This window comes from Urocitellus parryii, chromosome 7 (genome assembly GCF_045843805.1).
Source record: "Urocitellus parryii isolate mUroPar1 chromosome 7, mUroPar1.hap1, whole genome shotgun sequence".
NCBI lineage: Eukaryota > Metazoa > Chordata > Mammalia > Rodentia > Sciuridae > Urocitellus > Urocitellus parryii.
Genome location: NC_135537.1, coordinates 140,099,578 through 140,118,404, shown reverse-complemented (window position 1 = coordinate 140,118,404; position 18,827 = coordinate 140,099,578).

Below are 18,827 nucleotides of genomic sequence, written 5' to 3'. Positions count from 1 at the left end.
GTGCTACTGCCTGACTCTTGTTATTTGTATTATTTTATTTTATTTTGGTACCGGGGATTGAACTTGGGGACACTCAACCACTAAGCCTCATCCCCAACCCTATGTATTTTATTAGAGACAGGGTCTCACTGAGCTGCTTAGCACCTTGCTTGCTTTTTTTTTTAATTCTGATTTGTTATATATGACAGTAAAATGAATTATAATTCATATTACATATAGAGCACAACTTTTCATATCTTTGGTTGTATACAGAGTATATTCATACCATTCGTGTCTTCATACATGTACTTTGGATAATGGTATCCATCTCATTCCACCATAATTTCTAACCCCATGCCCTCTCCCATTGCCTCCCACCCCTTTGCCCTAAGCTAAAGTTTGTCTATATGCTACCCCTCCCCACCCTACTATGAAACAGCCTGATGCTGGTTGTTTTAATGAATCATAATAATAGTCATTATTTATTAGGTAGTTAGTATGTGCTCAATACTGTTAAAATATTTCATGAACTAGATTTCTTTTTAAAGTCATGTTTGTTGAGATATAATTTATATATGATACAATTTGCCCTATTTAGTTTTATAGTTATATGAATTTTGACAACACAAATATAAAAAATGACAACATATATATGGATATTCAAGATATAGAATATTACCTTGTTATTTTTTAAAAAATAGAGAAATTAATTTTAATATATTTTTATTTAACCCAATTTATAACCAACATAATTTGCAAAGAAAATAATTGTTAATAAGATATTTCATGTTCATTTTGTTTGTCCTAGTAATTTTTTGGAATATAATGCCTATTTAACACATAGCACACCTCAACTCAGACTAGACACATTTCAAATACTTAATAGCCTCATGTAACCAGTGGCTGCCATATTGACTTTTTTCTCAATCTTTCACCTTTTGGTGAGACATGCTGTAGGCTGCATAATAAGTCCCCTTGTTATGTGGTTTCTTGTTGAGGTCCATCAGAAAGGGACACCAAAGAGATGAGCTTAGAATAAACAAGTAGAGCAAGTTGCTTTATTCCTCCCTATAAGACTCAGACTGTGAGTTGGTTTCTTCATGCTTTGGGTGAGAATAACTTCAGTTAGTTTGCCTTCTCCTACAAAGTTTTCATAATGGCTCTCTCTCTTTTCCACCTCCTACCTCTACAAGTCTATGGGGAAAAAAAGGTGCTTCACAAAATTTATTGGTTTCCCTCAATCTTGCCCTTACCTTTATAAATACTTTATTATTACCCTGATTGATCTTTTTCATCCTTGAATCTTTTAAAAAACATTTTTATTTATTTTTTTAGTTTTCAGTGGACACATCTTTATTTTATTTTTATGTGGCACCGAGGATCGAACCCAGCGCCCCGCGCATGCCAGGTGAGCACACCACCGCTTGAGCCACATCCCCAGCCCACATCCCTGAATCTTGAATAATGGTTTTTTAATTATAAGAAAGAAATATACCTCATATCACAGACAATGTATATACACATACCAGATTAATTATATATTAAGATATATAAAATGCTAAAACCTTTAAGGAAAATATTTGTGTAATTTTGTAAAGAGAAATGGAAACCAAAAAAAATACAAAATAAACAAAAACCTGAAAAATTAGATAATATTGTAGTTAACATTTTTTTTAAGAGAGAATTTTTTTTTAATATTTATTTTTTAGTTTTCGGTGGCCACAACATCTTTATTTTATTTTTATGTGGTGCTGAGGATCAAACCCAGGGCCCCACGCATGCCAGGCGAGCGCGCTACCACTTGAGCCACATCCCCATCCCCTGTAGTTAAAATTTTTATGTATAAAAATTTATCAAAAAGAGTTGAAAGAGACATTAATTGTATTACCAGTCATTTTTGTTTATTTTTGGTATTTAGCTTGACTTGGTTTCTCCTTTGGTTGGTTTTTCCTTCATTGTAGTTCTTCCCTTTGAAGATTTTCATTGTTGTTTTTCATTTCCTCCTTGTGGAATATTTTGCCAAGAATGTTCTAATAGTGCAGGCTTTCTTGCTGTAAATTCTTTTAGCTTCTGTTTATCATGGAAGGTTTTTATTTCATCATCAAATTTGAAGCTTAATTTTGCTGAATATAAGGTTCTTGGTTGGCATCCGTTATCTTTTAGAGCTTGATATATGTTGTTTCAGGATCTCCTGGCTTTGAGAGTCTGGGTTGAAAAATCTGCTGAGATCCAAATTGGTCTTCTCTTATAGATAATCTGATTTTTCTCTCTTGCAGCCTTTAAAATTCTATCCTTATTCTGTATGCTAGGCATTTTCATTATAATGTGTTTTGGTATAGATCTGTTGTAATTTTGTACATTTGGTGTCCTATAGGCCTCTGGTATTTGATTTTCCAGTTCATTCTTCATGCTTGGGAAATTTTCTGATATTATTTCATTGAAGAGATTGTGCATTCCTTTGGTTTGTATCTCTGAAACTTCTTCTATCCCAATAGATTTTAAATTTGGTCTTTGGTGGTATCCCACAATTCTTGAATATTTTTTCATGGTTTCTTACCATCTTCACTGTGAGGTCAACTTTATTTTCAACATTGTATATTTTGTCTTCATTGTCTAATATCCTGTCCTCCAAGTGATCTAGTTGTTGGTGATTTATTTATTGAATTTGTTATTTGGCTTATTGTTTCTTTCATTTTGAGGATTTCTATTTTTTTTTCAGTATCTCTCTTTCTTGAAGTAATCTCTTGCAACCTATATTTGCTCTTATGTCTTTGTTGGAGTGATCAGTTTTTGCCTATATGTGCTCACTTAGTTCTTTCTTTAATTCCCAAATCATTTTAGTTTTGTATATTCTGAACTCCTTCTGACATTTTACCTACTAAGCTGTCTGTGGATTCTATTGTTAGTATTGTTTGGGGCACTTTCCTCCCTTGTTTTTTCATGATGTCTATGTGTCTTCCTCTCTTGCAGTATAGATCTGAGGTATTTTAGCTTCTTCCCTATTGTCTTATAGTGTCCCTACAGTTTACCAATACCTCACTTTTAAGGGAGAAATCAATATTACAGCACTCAATGTACCCAATGTGCAGCCATCAGTTAGCTTCTATTTTTACTTTTACAGTTTTGTCACTATAATCAGAAATGATGAGTTTGGTTATCTTCAACCATATAGTCAATAGGTTTGTGTAATGGTTTACAGTTTCTAATGGTAGGGCTGGGATGTAGCTCAGTGGCAAAGCGTCTGCCTTGCATTCGCAAAGCCCTGGGTTCGACCCCCAGTTCCAAAAAAGACAAAAAAAAGAACCCCACCAAAAAAAAAATAAGACTAAAAAAAAAAAAAAAAAAAAAAACCTACAGTTTCTAATGGTAGAGAGGGGTTTAGGGGGTTGGATGAGATGTTTATGAGGTAGGACGTTAGAATATGGAAGTATTAGATTATATGACTAGAGAGGGTCATCATAAGAAGTTGGTGTTAGTGGGAGAAACAAGAGATAGACAACCCCATTTAAGACTTCCTGTTACCTCAGCAACAGGATAACTGTTAGCACCCCTAGTAGAGATATCTCTGGTGCAGTCAGGCCCACAGGGACCTTGATGAGGGCTTACCAATTTCTTATTGTTGACCCTTGATGGAAGTGGCGATATCCCAGTCTCGTGGTGGTGGCAGCCTCAAGCCTATATGTACCCTGATGTTGGGCTATGGAGCCATGTTTTTGTGAATAAGGAACTCCAACGCAGAATGGGCTGCTCTCTGGATCTCCTTAGCACCTCGATTTTGCTGAGGCTGGCTTTGAACTCATGATCCTCTTGTCTCAGCCTCCCGAGCCACTGAGATTACAGATGTATGCCATCACACCTAGCTGTTATTTATATTCTTGATTGTCATTCTTTTTTTTTACTAAATTATTTATTCTAATTTGTAATGTATGATGGCAGAATGCAACTCATTTCATATTACACATATAGAGCACAATTTTTCAAGTCACTAGTTGTACACAAAGTATTTTCACACCATTCATGTCTCATACATGTACTTAGGGTAAAGATATCTAACTCATTCCACCTTTGTTCCTACTCCTTTGTCTTCTCCTTTCCCCTCCCTCCGCTTTGCCCTATCTAAAGTTCCTCCATTCCTCCCAGGTTCCCCTCCACATAACCACTATGAGTCAGCATCTTCGTATCAAGGAAAACATTCAGCCTTTGTTTTTGGGATATTGGCTTGCTTCACTTATATTCACTTATATTATATTCACTTGCTTCACTTATATTCTCCAACTTCATCCATTTACCTGCAAATGCCATGATTTTATTCTCTTTTAATGGTGAGTAATGTTCCATTGTGTATATATACCAAAGTTTCCCTATCCATTCATCTACTGAAGGGCATCTAGATTGGTTCCATAATTTAGCTATTGTGAATTATGCTGCTATAAACATCGATATGGCTGTGTCCCTGTAGTATGCTGTTTTTAAGTCCTTTGGGTATAAACCGAGGAGTGGGATAACTAAGTCAAATAGTGGTTCCACTCCAAGGTTTCCAAGGAATCTCCATACTGTTTTCCATATTGACTGCATCAATTTGCAGTCCCACCAGCAATGTATAAGTGTGTGTGCCTTTCTTCCCACATCCTCAACAACACTTATTGTTTGTGTTCTTGATAGCTACCATTCTGAGTAGAATGAGATGAAATCTTAGAGTAGTTTTGATGTTCATTTCTCTAATTGCTAGAGATGTTGAACATTTTTTCATATGTTTGTTGATTTGATTGTATATCCGCTTCTGAGAAGTGTCTGTTCAGTTCCTTGGCCCATTTATTGATTGGGTTATTTTTTTTTTCGGTGTTAAGTTTTTGAGTGCTTTATATATCCTAGAGATTAGTGCTCTGATGTGCTTGTGGTAAAGATTTGCTCCTATTCTGTAGTCTCTCTATTCATCTCATTGATTGTTCCTTTTGCTGAGAAGAAGCTTTTTAGTTTGAATCCATCCCATTTATTAATTCTTGGCTTTAATTCTTATGCTATAGGAGTCTTGTTAAGAAGGTTGGGGCCTAATCCAATATGATGGAGATTTGAGCCTATTTTTTCTTCTATTAGGCACAAGGTCTCTCTCTGGTTTAATTCCTAAGTCCTTGAGCCACTTTAAGTTTTGTTTTGTTCATGGTAAGAGATAGAGGTTTAATTTCATTTTGTTACAGGAGGATTTCCAGTTTTCCCATCACCATTTGTTGAAGAGGCTATCTTTTTTCCAATGAACATTTTTTGGTACCTTTGTCTAATATAAGACAACTATAGTTATATGGGTTAGAGTCTGTGTTCTCTGTTCTGTACCATTGGTCTTCCAGTCTGTTTTGGTGCCAATACCATGCTGCTTTTGTTAATATTGCTCTGTAGTATAGTTTAAGGTCTGGAATAGTAATGCCACCAGCTTCACTCTTCTTGCTAAGGATTGCTTTGGCTATTCTGGGTCTCTTATTTTTCCAGATGAATTTCATGATTGCTTCTTCTATTTCTATAAGGAATGTCATTGAGATTTTGATTGGGATTGCATTGAATCTGTATAGTGTTTTTGGTTTTATGGTCATTTTGATATTAATTCTGCCTATCCAAGAACAAGGGAGATCTTTTCCTCTTCTTAGATGTCCTTTAATTTCTTTCTTTAGCATGTTGTAGTTTTCATTGTAGAGGTCTTTACCTCTTTCATTAACTTTATTCCCAAGTATTTTTTTTTTTTTTTTAGTCTATTGTATTGTCTGTTGGGGTGGTTTTCCTAGTTTCTCTTTCAGTGGATTTGTCACTGATGTACAGAAATGCCTTTGATTTATGGGTGTTGATTTTATATCCAGCTACTTTGCTGAATTCATTTATTAGTTCTAAGAGATTTCTGGTGGAATGTTTTGGATCTTTAACACACCTCTTTCACCACTAGATAGATTTTCTAAACAAAGAAACTATAGAACTCAATAACACAATCAATTACTTAGACTTAACTGACATATATAGAGTACATTATCCATCAATGAGCAAATACACTTTCTTCTCAGCAGCACATGGATCCTTCTCTAAAACAGACCATATGTTATTCCACAAAGCAAATCTTAGTCAATACAAAAAAGTAGAGATACTATCTACCCTGCATTCTATCTTACCACAATGGAATGAAATTAGAAATCAATGATAAAATTTAAAAAAAAAAAGCTACTCCAACACCTGGTGACTGAATAATATGCTATTGAATGAACAATCGGTTGCAAAATCAAGGATGAAATTAAAAAATTATTAGAGGTAAATGAGAACCCTGATACAACATATCAAAATCTCAGGGACACTAGGAAGGTAGTTCTAAAAGGAATATTTATTGCATGGAGTTCATTCCTTCATTTCAAAGAAGAAAAAGTCAACAAATAAATGACCTAACATTACATCTCAAAGCCCTAGAAACAAAAGAACAAATCAACCCCCAAAGCAGTAGGAAACAGGAAATAATTAAAATCAGTTGAAATCAATGAAATTGAAACAAAATAAACAACTGAAAAACTTGACAAAACAAAAATGTGGTTCTCTGAAAAAATAAATAAAATTGATAAACCATTAGCCATGCTAACAAAGAGAAGGAGAGAGAAACTCAAATTTCAAACATCTGTGATGACAAAGGAAATATTATGATGGACACTATAGAAATACCGAAGATATTTAGAAATTATTTTGAAAATTTGTACTCCTATAAAATAGAAAAGATTGAAAGCATTGACAAATTTCTAGAGGTATATGATATGCCCAAACTAAATCAGGAGGCAATACACAATTTACACAGATCAATTTCAAGCAAGGAAAGAGAAGATGCCATCAGAAGCCTATCAACCAAGAAAAGCCCAGGACTGGATGGATACACAACTGAGTTCTTCAAGACCATTAAAGAAGACTAACACCAATACTTTTCAAACTATTTCATGAAATAGAAAAAGAGGGAACACTTCCAAACACATTCTCTGAGGCCAGTATCACCCTGATTCCAAAACCAGACAAAGACACATCAAAGAAAGAAAACTTTAGACCAATATCTCTAATGAATATAGATACAAAAATTCTCAATAAAATTCTCGCAAATCAAATACAGAAACATATCAAAAAGATAGTGCATCATAATTAAGTAGGATTCATCCCAGGAATGCAAGGTTGGGTCAACATAAATGAATGATAAATGTAATTCATCAATAAATGTAATTCATCACATCAATAGATTCAAAGATAAAAATCATATGATTATCTCAATAGAAGCTGATAAAGTGTTTGATAAAATATAGCATCCCTTCATGTTCAAAATGCTAGAAAAACTAGGGATAACAGGAACATACCTCAACATTGTAAAGGCTATCTATGCTAAGCCCTGGGCCAACATCATTCTAAATGGAGAAAAATGGAAAACATTCCCTCTAAAACTGGAAGACAGGGATGCCTTCTGTCACCACTTCTTGATTGTCATTCTAATTGGAGTGAGTTTAAATCTCAGTGTAGTTTTTATCTTGCATTTCCCTGATTGCTAAAGCTGTTGAATATTTTTTGGCCATTTGTGTGTCTTTTTTGTTTATTTGTTTTGAGAAATGTCTGTTCATTCCCCCACGTAATTTTGTGTGTGTGTGTGTGTGTGTGTGTGTGTGTGTGTGTGGTTTTATTTGGTTTTGGTTGTGTGTGTGTGTGTGTGTGTGTGTGTTTTAATTCCCTGATGGGGAAAAATAGCTGGCAACAATTTCTCCTATTCTGCAAAGATTTTCTCCTAAACTTTATTTATTTCTCCTAAACTTTAGTGCATAGAAAAAGTGCATGACTATATAGCTTAATGGATTTAACAGAACAGACCCATTTCAGAAAGAAATATTACTTGTACCACAGAAGATCTACTAAATGCTTTTCCAGCCTAATCTGCCTCTCTTTGACTTTGGCTTTGGGTTTTGTTTTTGCAATGCTTGGAATTGAACCCAGGGCCTCACCCATGCTAGATAAGCACCAGCTGCATCCCTAGCCCCTTTCAATTTATTTTGAGACAGGGTCTCAATAAGCTGCCCAGGTTGGCCTCAAACTTGCTGTCTTCCTGTCTCAGCCTCCTGAGTGGCTGGGCTTATAGGCCTGTGCCACCACACCTGGCTTCTCTTTGACTTTTAACAAAAAGTTTGCTTGTTCCCAGGTTTTTTAGCATTTATCCATTCTGTTGTTGGTGAACATTGGGTTATTTCTTGCTTGAGGTTATTATAAGTAATGCTTCTATGAATATTCTGTATTTGTCTTCCAGTAGATACATATATGTGTTTGAGTGATTCCTAGAAATAGAATTGCTGAGGCATAAGATATGCAAATGTTCAGCTTTATTAGATTAGATACTATCAAAAAAAAGTTTTCCAAAATAGTACTAAAGTATACTTTCCATCAGTATAAGAAAGTTCCTCTTTATGTCTTACTTTAGCCATCCTAGTGGGTGTAGTGGTCTCACCGGTTTTCATTTTGTGGTTCCCTTATGTATTTATTAGCATTTGGATTTTTTTTTTTTTTGAATAGTCTGTTCTGTGGCCCTACACACACCTTTTTTTTTTTTTTTTTGGTGGGGGAGGAGTAAGAGGTGGATGATCTGCCGTTTGTTTTTTGTTTGTTTTTATTTTACAGTGGTAGAAGTCCAACCCAGGGCCTCATGCGTGCCCTCTACCATTGAGCCACAGCCACAGCCCTGACTTTTTTTTTTTCTGTATGGGTCATTTAAATATTCTGAATATGAGTCATTTGTCTTTGCAAGTAACTTCTTCCTCTGGCTTGCCTTTCATTGTCTTTTATATTTTATTTTTTGGATTAAACCCAGGATCACTTTACCACTGAGCTGCATCCCCAGCCCTTTATATTTTTTATTTTGAAAAAGGGTCTCACTAAATTTCTTAGGGCCTGGCTAAATTGCTAAGGCTGGCTGTGAACTTGCAATCCTCCTGCCTCACTTTCCTGAGTCACGGGCATTACAGGTGTGTGCCACTGCATCCAGCTTCACTCTCTTAATGGTATCTTTTTTAAAAAATATTTTTTAGATGTTGATGGAGCTTTATTTTTATTTTATTCATTTATATGTGGTTCTGAGACTTAAACCCAATGCCTCACACTTGCTAGGCAAGTACTCTACCACTGATCCATAACCCCAGCCCTTAATGGTACCTTTTTTTTTTAAGAGAGAGAGAGAGAGAATTTTAATATTTATTTTTAGTTATCGGCAGACACAACATCTTTGTTTGTATGTGGTGCTGAGGATCAAACCCTGGCTGCACGCATGCCAGGCGAGCACTACCGCTTGAGCCACATCCCCAGCCTAGTGGTATCTTTTAATGAACAGAAATCTCTTTTATGAAGTTAATTTAAATAACTTTTATAATTCAGTTTCTTGGTTGTGGTAGATACATTTCTAGTGCCAAATAGCCACATGGAACTAGTGGCTACTGTATAGGACAGTGGATTTACAGGACATTTGTATTATTTTAGAAAGTTATACTGGACATCACTCTTTCAAAGGCCTAGTGTGTATTTTTCATATGGCACCTGGAGATAATTTTCCTGTGTGGTAAAAGAGAACCTACTTTTTTTTTTCCATATGGATATTGAAAGGATCCAGCAGCGAATGAAAATTTGTTCAAATTAAAACTACAATGAGTAGAGTGTGCACTTGGCATGTACAAAGCCCTCATTTCAATCCCCAGCACCAACACAAAACCCATCACAAGGAACATGATTAGATATCCACAAGAATCTCAGAAATGTACAATACCAAATGTTGAGGATGTGAAGCAGCAATTTGTTGTGGTAGGTAAACTGTTACAAGCTTTTTGGAAGATGGTTTGACTTTACCTATTAACATTGGCACTGAACTTTTTTTTCTTTCTTTTTTTTTTTGGTGGGGGGTGGTACTAGGGATTGAACCCAAGGGTGCTGAATCACTGGACCATATCCCCAGCCCTTTTTATATTTATTTACAGAGTCTTGCTATGTTGCTGTGGCGGGCTTTGAACTCATGATCTTCCTGCCTCAGCCTCCTGAGCTGCTGGGACTATAGGCATGTGCCACCATGCCCAACTGGCACTGCATGTTTCTTATAATGCAAGTATCCCACAGATGCACCAGGAATGTTCATAGCAGTGTTTTTCATCAAACTGGACACAACCTCAACATCCACTCAGTAGTAAATTAAATATATATACGTTCACCACACCACATGCACAGGCTCCAACACTGCAATGATCTCATTAGAGCCACATATGACAGACAACTTGGATGTGTCCCATAGCCTTGTGACAAAAAGCAATTCACATAGTTTGTATGGGGGGAAAAGATTCAATTATATTCTATAGAAATGCATGGTTAGGTAGTAAAACTAAAGAAAAACAAGGAAATGATTATTACAAAAGTCAAGATAGCATTCATTTATGGAAGGGATACCCACTGAGCTTCTGGATATTTTCAGTATTTTGTTTCCTGCCGTGGACGGTGGAGACTCAGTTGCTCGCTCTCTCGACTGTAAGTATGTTTATATATTTTGCATGTATAATGTCTCCCAGTAAACATTTTGGTAATCTTAAATTTTTAAATATATGGGTTGGAGGAACTGGTTAATCTTAGTCATTTCTAATGGCTTATGCACTTACTATAATACATTTGATAATGTCTTATTTGGACCAGTTTGAATAAGAGATTTATTAAATTTGTTGCTAGATATGTTATTTTGAACATAGGAGGCCCAAAATAATGTACTTAAGAAATATAATGAATTGGTAAACAGCTGTTCCTCTGAGTCAGTTTTAAAAATAAGATATGAAGGACTTAAAATACCTTAATCTTTCTCCCCATGCCCTTGTTTACCCTTACTCCAGGCACACCAAATACAGAGTACTAACTCCTGCTAACTGTGCTTTCTTACTTTGTTATGGGTTTGGATATGAGGTGTTTCCCAAAAACTCACGTGTGACACAATGCAAGAATTTTCAGAGGTTAAATGATCCGATTATGAGAGCCTTAACCTAATCGTAGGATTAATCCAGAAATACACATTAACTTGGTGACTGCTATAGGCAGGTAGAGTGTGACTGGAAGAAGGTCACTGAGGGTATTCCTGTGGGGTTTTTATCTTGTCCCTGGTGAGCAGAGCTCACCCGCCCCACTCTGAGGCCTCTTTTAATACCCATCTTGGTTTCAGCAACATGTCCATGTTTCCTTTGCATTCTGTGCTATCACCGCATTATAGTATGAAGATAGTGTGTCAGTTGTTCAAGGGCAAAGATCCAATTTTGTGTGCCCAGCACTTCCTATAACGTTGGCATGAGGGAAAGTTTAGAAAAGCTTTCTTCCTTATTTTAGCATGATTTATTTTAATACTCCTCAGGATAAATTCCTAGAAATCTAATTACTGGGTCAAAGGCTACAACTATTTATATGTCTCATGATATTGTAATGCCAAATGTTTTCCAAAAAGAAGGTACTAATTAATAAAATTCATCAACAACAACAAAAAATGAGAATACCATTTTAGAACATCCTCACTAACAATTAGGCTTAATAAAAATAAATTTTTAGACATTCTTTGCTAATTTTAATTTAGAAAAATTTAAATTTTTATTTTTAAGTGTCTTTGATTTTTTTCAGCTCAGTCAAATATTTGCCATGTTTATCTGCTAGTTTTGACTTCTTTTTTATGACTTATCTTTTTATGGCCTTGGAATTAAAATGTTTCTCTTATCAATTTGTACAAGCATTTTTACTTAATAAAGATATCAGGACTTTGACCACTATAACAACAAACAAACAAACAAATAAAGTTAACATCACCAGTATGAGGACAAATCAAAATCCTGCTCCAGCTGATAGGATGTAATGAAATAACACAGGACAATTTCCATGATATCCCTGCCAAAGGTACACAGCCTGAATCTAATCTTGATGAATCAATCACCAAGCAAATTGAGAGACATTTTGCAATGTAACTGGCCTGTAATCTTTAAAAGCATCAAGATGATGAAAGTCAAGGAAAGACTGGGAAATTGTTCTAGACTGGAGGAAACAAAAGATATGAAAACTCAGACATGATTCTGGATTGGGTCTTTTTCCTACAGGACATGATTTAACGAGGTCAGAACATGAGATGGCAATCAGGTAAGAATGTTACTTTTCCTGATTTGATAGTTGTATTGTGGTTATGCAGGAAAATGTCCTTATTTGTAAGAAACATCTGATTTTTAAATTTTAGGATTTGTGTTGTAAGATATATTTCATTTATTCAAGTCTATTAATTTAGGACTCAACATTATTCTATCTTTTCACTTAATGAATTTTTAAATTTATAACAAATCATATAATAGGGCTGGGGCTGTAGCTCAGTGGTAGAGCACTTGCCTCACATGTATGAGGAGCTGGGTTCAATCCTCAGCACTACCTAAAAATAAATACATAAAAAGATTTGTGTTCATTTACAACTAAAAAAAATTTTTTTAATGAAATAAATCATGTAATAGAGGCTGGTTATGTAGCTCTGTGATAGCAGGCTTACCCAGCATGTGCAAGGGCCTGGATTCAATTCCTAGCACCATAGAAACAAAAAACATGTAATAGAAAAACTAGGCATGCTCAGAAGGCTGAGGCAGGAGGATCACAAGTTCAAAGTCAGCCTTAGCAATTTAGAGAGACCCTAAGCAATTTAGAACAACTTGTCTCAAAAAAATAAATAAATAAATAAAAGGACTAAGGATGTAGTCAGTCATACAGCACCCTTAGGTTAGATCCTCATTATAAACAACAGCAACAAAAACATGTAATAGAGAGAAAATGAATGTTGGTAATAATTTTGAGATCCTTAGAGTTGTTTCTTTCTTCTTCTTCTTCTTCTTTTTTTTTGGGGGGGGGTACGAGGGATAGAATTTAGGGGCATTTAACCACTGAGCCATATCCCCAGCCCTATTTTGTACTGTATTTAGAGACAGGGTCTCACTGAGTTGCTTAGTGCTTCACTTTTGCTGAGACTGGCTTTGAACTTGGGATTCTGCTGCCTCAGCCTCCCAAGCTTCTGGGATTACAGGCATGCGCCACCATGCCCAGCTAGGGTTATTTCTTAATGATGTATTCCAAAACTGGAGCTGAGACCTCAAAGAGAATTCTATAATTATACATTGCATTTAACATTGGTATCAGATTTGTGGCTTATCAATTATATGTGAGCATGTCATTTTTGTCTGATAGTTAGCCTCATTCTGGGCCCCTTTTTATTATCCCATTCATATAATCCACCTTTTGCTTTTATTTTGGGAATTCCTACCGTGCTCTTTAAGCATCTTTATACAAGTCACTGTAAACCAGTTAATCTGACTCTAGTACAAGGATTAGATTTACTAGTGGTGATGTTACCTGGGGAATCTTTTTAAACTAACTATAGTGTATACATACACACAGAATGATATGTCAGCATCAGTTTCTTCCTCTGTTCCTATTCCTCCTCTCCATCATGCTCTAAAATGAGACAGAACAGTAGCATACGCCTATAATCTCAGCAGCTCAGGAACCCAAGGCAGGAGGATTGTGAGCTCAAAGCCAGCCTCAGAAATTTAGCAAGACCCTAAGCAACTTAGCAAGACCCTGTCTCAAAATAAAATATAAAAAAGAGCTGAGGATGTGGCTCAGTGGTTAAGCACCCCGAGTTCAATCCTTCATACCAATAAATAAATAAATAAATAAAATTTAAAACATTCTTATATTTTAGAATTTCCAGGTTTCTATGGATATTGGTTTCTCCCCAACCCCACCTCACCCTGTGCTAGGATCAGATCCAGGGCCTCACACTTGTTAGGCAAATTCTTTACCATTTAGCTATATTAATGGCCCCAGTGAATGCTTTTTTTTTTTTTTTTTTTTAGTACTGGAGATTGAACCAGGAGTGCTTTACCACTGAGCTATATCCTCAGCATTTTTAATTTTAATTTTATTAATTTTATTATGGGGGTAGCTGATTGAATTTAACCAATGAGCCGCAACCCCAGCTCTTTTTATTTTAAGACAGGGTCTCCCTGAGTTGCTGAGGGCCTTGCTAAGTTGCTGAGGCTGACTTTGAACTTGCAATCTTCTTGCCTCAGGTTCCACCATTTCATCCAGCTTTAATTTTTATTTTGAAACAGAGACTCACTAAACTGCTAAGGCTGGCCTCGAACTTGTGATCTTTGTGCTTCAGGCTCCTGACTTACTGAAATTACAAGTTTGTGCCACCATACCCATCTAGATGCCTGTGTGTGTGTGTGTGTGTGTGGTGCTGGGGATTGAATCCAGGGCCTGTGCATGCAAGGCACTCTACCAACTGAGCTATATCCCCAGCCCTTGGGTGCTGACTTTTAAGATAAATGTACAGACAACTTTGGCCAGGAATTAAAAAAAAAATAATAGGCATAAATCCTGTTCTGGAACTGTTTTAGTCAGCTTTTTCACTGCTATTATTAAAGGACCCAATCAACACAATTGTAGAGGAGAAAAGGTTTATGTAGGGGCTCATGGTTTCAGAGGTCTTAATTCATAGAAAGCCTGTTCCATTCCTCTAGGCTCAGGCTCCAGGTAAGGCAGAACATCATGGGGAAAGAGTATGGCAAACAGAAGCAGCTCACATGGTGGTCAGGAAGCAGAGAGAGAGAGATTTCACTCACCAGATACAAATATATACTCCAAAGTATACATCCAATGCCCCATCTTTTCCAGCCACATTCCACCTACCTTCAGTTACCATTAGGTAGGTGATTAAATCACTGATTGGGTTAAGGCTCTCGTAACCCAATCATTTCTCCTCTAAACCTTTTTGCATTGTCTCACACATGAGCTTTTGGGGGATACTTCACATTCAAGCCATAACATGAACTTTTTAGCTATGTGAACGTGGATAATCAACCAACCTCTGAGTCTCAGTCTCTTCATCTGCAAACCTGAGAGTATAACATCCATGACCTAGATTTCTGGTTAGCAAAAAGATGACACATTCTAAAATACATTATAAACTATAGATTGTTATAATTGCAAAGACCTGTAATAATTTCTTTACTTGCTTATTGTTTTACTGAAATGTAATATTTCTAATTTGAGGTGATTTTGATGCTAAGTATTTGCAAATGATTGTAGTGCTGTTTTGAGGAAGGTCTAAATATCTGGACAATATACAATTAAGAATAAGTTTTTAGCTGAGCATAGTGGTGCACTCCTATAATCCCCAAGACTCAGGAGGCTAGGGCAGGAGGATCGCAAATTCAAAGCTAGCAATTTAGTGAGACCCTAAGCAATTTAGCGAGACCCTATCTCAAAATAAAAAATAAAAAGGGCTGGGGATATGGCTCAGTGGTTAAGCACCCCTGGGTTCAATTTATGGTACAAAAAAAAAAAAAAAAAGAAAGAAAGAAAGAAGGGAAAAAGAAAAAGGAAAAGAAAAGAATAAGATTAGCCAGGCATGGTGGCACAAGTTGGTAATCCCAGTGGCTCAGGAGCCTGAGGCAGGAGAATCACAAGTTCAAAGCCAGCCTCAGCAAAAGTGAGATGCTAAGCAACTCAATGAAACCCTGTCTCCAGATAAAATACAAAATAGGGCTGGGGATGTGGCTTGGGGATGTGCCTTGAGTTCAATCCCTGGAACCCCCCTCCAAAAAAAGGAAGATTTTAATTTTAACCTTAAAAGTTGGATTTTTTAATGAGAACAAATCTATAATGATATTGAGTTATTACAGTAACAGTTCATAGCAGAAATTAGTTACTGACATCTCAAAACCCAACTTGGAATATTCATATGTAACTAAACTGCTACATAAATTAATATAGTAGTATTTTGTGCATTTTAAAACTTAACTTCTAGCCAGGCATGGTAGTGCACACCTGTAATCCCAGTAGCTTGGGAAGCTTGAGGTAGGAGATCTTGAGTTCAAAGCCAGCCTTAGCAAAAGCGAGGCGCTGAGCAACTCAATGAGACCCTGTTTCTAAATAAAATACAAAATAGGGCTGAGGCTGGGGCTCAGTGGTTAAATGTCCCCAAATTCAATCCCCGATACCCCCCCAAAAAAATCTAAAAAACTTAACTTCTAATATGTCTAACACACAATCAAAAAATCCTCAAGGGAAGAGGTGTATTTCAGTGGCAGAGCACTCCTTTAGCATGCCATGGGTTCCATTCTCAGCCCTGAAAACAAAAAACTGGCATTGGTGGTAGAATAGCTTGGTGTGTGTTTTATGATGTGTTGCTAAGATTGCTCTACATCTAGTATTCGAATTGAAATATACTGTAAATCATTTCCAACAAAAAACTCTTTGGGCTGGGTGTGATGGCACATACCTATACCCCCAGCTCCTAGAGAAGCTGAGGCAAGAGGATCTCAAGTTCAAGACTGGGCAACTTAGCAAGTCTTCCTCCTCCTCCTCCTCCCTCCTCCCTCCTCCCCCTCCTCCCCTTCCTTCTCTTCTTCTCCTTCCTCTTCCTCCCTACCCTCCTCTTTCCTTCTCCTCCTTCCTTCTTTTTCCTCTTCTTCCTCTTCCTTCTTTTTTTAATAGTAATAGAGATTGAACCCAAGGCCTTGTACATATTGCAGGCAAGTACTGTACCACTGAGCCACATTTCCAACCTAAGCCTCTGTCTCAACGTAAAATTTTACAAGGGACTGGAGGTAGAGCACATGTGCAAAGCCCTGGATACAGTCCACAGCACTGGTCAGTCTTTCCTGCTTATCAGAACAAATGCTATTCTAATTCCACCAGAATAGTCTCCCTTCTAAGGGAGAGGGAAGAGTTAAATGGAAATTTATGCGTACACTTAAATTTGTATATTGGTACCACCAAATTACCAAGATTTACAAAAATAAAATGTTCAGAAAGTGACTAATCTCACAGAATAATTTTTGCCTTATTTTGTGATTCCATTATTTAATGATTCTGGAGCCTTGGATTTGAATTTGGATTTGTGAGGGTCTTTGCATCTGTCTCCAGGTGGGAGAAGCCAGAATGATGAATTTAGGTTACAACTCGTATACATTCTAGCCAAGTTTATAGTTGAGGGATGAATTATTTAGATTTCATTGCATATCAATAGAGGAAATAACCTCTAATAACTGAATTGTCTCCTTGACTTTGTCTTGTATCTTGTCTATTTCTTGGTTGTTGGCTTTTGGGTTTGGGGGTTTGTGTGTATGTAGCTCTAGCAATTGGATCCAGAGCATCAAGTATGCTAAGCACATGCTCTACCACCAAACTACACTTCCCATTTCCACTTTCTTGGGTATTTTTTCTAGTAAAATCACAAGAAATTAGCTTCAGTTGTTAAATACTTTCACAATTCAATTTTCATTTTTTACTTCTTAATATATTTATTAATTGTTGATGAATATTTACTTATTTATATGTAGTGCTGAGAATTGAACATAGTGCCTCACACATGCTAGCAAGCACTGTACCACTGAGCCACAACCCCAGCCCTCAGTTTTTTGTTTAGATGCTACACAAGGCATATCTTTGAAAGAGAATTTTAAAATCTACCTACCTCTTAAATTTTCCTTTAAAAATTTATAGTGTTATTAATAAAGACTAGTCCAATAAATGTAAAATATGTAGAAGAAACAGATATTTTGGGATTTTTTCAGATTCATGAAGTTTGAAGCTCCTATATAAGATTCCCCTAAAACCTGACTTGGTGAAACTCATTCCAATTGAAAAAGTGCTTATTAAAAAAAGTGTAATCTTGAGAGAATGCTTAAGTGTATATGGGGTGTGGAGAATCTTTATCCAAAAATTTTTACAAAGCAGGGTCTTAAAGTTTGCAAAGCTGTTTACCACTTAATACACTGCCACTTACAGGACTTCTCTCTTTTCAGTATACTACAAAACAAAGAGAATAAGGCACAAAGAAGGAATGGAAGAATGAAGGCAGGTAAACAGACATTCTTAAATCCCTCTTTTCCCTTAACATTTTAGGAAACTTCTCAGTAACTGACATCTATGAGGAAAATATATTGCCAAAAACACCCCTGAAAAAAATAAGAACATTATGTCAGGGGAGTACAGGAAGATAGAAGAGATTGTGGAGGGAAGGAAACCAAGGGAGAAAGATCTGTAATGGAACAAACCCAAGCTTCTATTACATAGACTTGCTTTTTATAAAGTTGTTAAAATCAAATTTGGTTTATATGGGGGACCGAAGTTATGTGGGCCAGATGATTAAGTTCTTTTGTCATTGATGAGGTTTTATTCAAGATTTTGCTAAAGGAATCTCTTACCACAAGCTAATATTTGCTTCTCTACTTATGTATCTGAGAGTCACAAGTCAACAAAAGCCAAATGTACTTATCTGTGTTAGGGGCTTTACAAGGGACAAAAGATCATTCACTTGTTGGGTTCCCAAGCAGCCTTATATAAACTCAAAGTTGGAAACCATCTGGAGAGTTCACAATAATGGCCACCACGAAGGGGAAAGACAAAGAAGGAAGGCAATTAAAGCTAGCCAGACTCTCCATTTCTCCTGGACTAATGATACCCTTGATTTAGCTCAGGGTGTCAGATCTCTACACTGAGAGCTAAATGGGAATTGGATTTACACTCTCAGCACAAAACAAAATAACCTAGATAGTTAAACTTAGTCATTTGAAGTAGACAGAGCTTAAACCTGAAGATCAGTTGAACATCGAAGGTGCACATCTATCTTCACAGTGGTTCCCATAACTAACAACATAGGCCATATTTGCCTATGAAATATATTATCCTGAAGATTGTGTGCAGAGAGGAGCAGTAATGAAGTGCGGCAAATACCAAAGAAAGGTGCGTGGGCTAACGTAGTGTCAGTGGAAAAG